Source organism: Arachis stenosperma, chromosome 2 (assembly GCF_014773155.1).
Source record: "Arachis stenosperma cultivar V10309 chromosome 2, arast.V10309.gnm1.PFL2, whole genome shotgun sequence".
Classification (NCBI taxonomy): Eukaryota; Viridiplantae; Streptophyta; class Magnoliopsida; order Fabales; family Fabaceae; genus Arachis; species Arachis stenosperma.
In genome coordinates this window covers 76,930,728-76,931,654 of record NC_080378.1, presented here as the reverse complement: position 1 = coordinate 76,931,654, position 927 = coordinate 76,930,728, and the positions used below count along the sequence as shown (strand labels likewise).

General features: G+C 41.9%; 1 non-coding gene across 1 annotated transcript; it reads right to left on the bottom strand.

The window, feature by feature from the left end:
- Nucleotides 1–609: 609 nt before the first annotated feature.
- LOC130964183 (small nucleolar RNA R71) lies at nt 610–717 on the bottom strand. The gene has a single exon (XR_009080287.1). It is a non-coding gene; the product is annotated as a small nucleolar RNA R71 (small nucleolar RNA).
- Nucleotides 718–927: the final 210 nt, after the last annotated feature.

Sequence of the window (927 nt, the reverse complement as noted above, 5' to 3'; positions counted from 1 at the left end):
CACCTCAAGGAATCTCTATACTGTGACATAGAGGATTCCATATTTTCTTGTTCTCTTCTTCTTCATATGAGCAGGAACAAAGACAAAGGCATTCTTGTTGAAGCTGACCCTGAACCTGAAAGGACCTTGAAGCGAAAGCTAAGAGAAGCCAAAGCACAAACCTCTTTAAAGGACCTGACCGAACTCTTCAAAGAAGTAGAACCCATGGCAGCCGAAAAAAACAACAATGCCAACAATGCAAGGAAGGTGCTGGGTGACTTTACTGCACCTACTCCCAACTTCTATGGGAGAAGCATCTCTATCCCTGCCATTGGAGCAAACAACTTTGAGCTTAAGCCTCAATTAGTTTCTCTAATACAACAGAATTGCAAGTTCCATGGACTTCCATTGGAAGATCCTCATCAGTTTTTGGCTGAGTTCTTGAAAATCTGTGACACTGTCAAGACTAATGGGGTAGACCCTGAGGTCTACAGACTGATGCTATTCCCTTTTGCTGTAAGAGACAGAGCTAGAATATGGTTGGACTCACAACCTAAAGATAGCCTGGACTCTTGGGAAAAGCTAGTCAATGCCTTCTTGGCAAAGTTCTTTCCACCTCAAAAATGGAGTAAGCTTAGAGTGGAAGTCCAAACCTTCAGACAAAAGGATGGAGAATCCCTCTATGAAGCTTGGGAAAGATACAAACAATTAATCAGAAAATGTCCTTCAGACATGCTTTCTGAATGGAGCATCATAGGTATTTTCTATGATGGTCTCTCTGAACTATCCAAGATGTCTTTGGATAGCTCTGCTGGAGGATCTCTTCATCTGAAGAAGACGCCTACAGAGGCTCAAGAGCTAATTGACATGGTTGCAAATAACCAATTCATGTACACTTCTGAAAGAAATCCTGTGAACAATGGAACTAATCAGAAGAAAGGAGTTCTT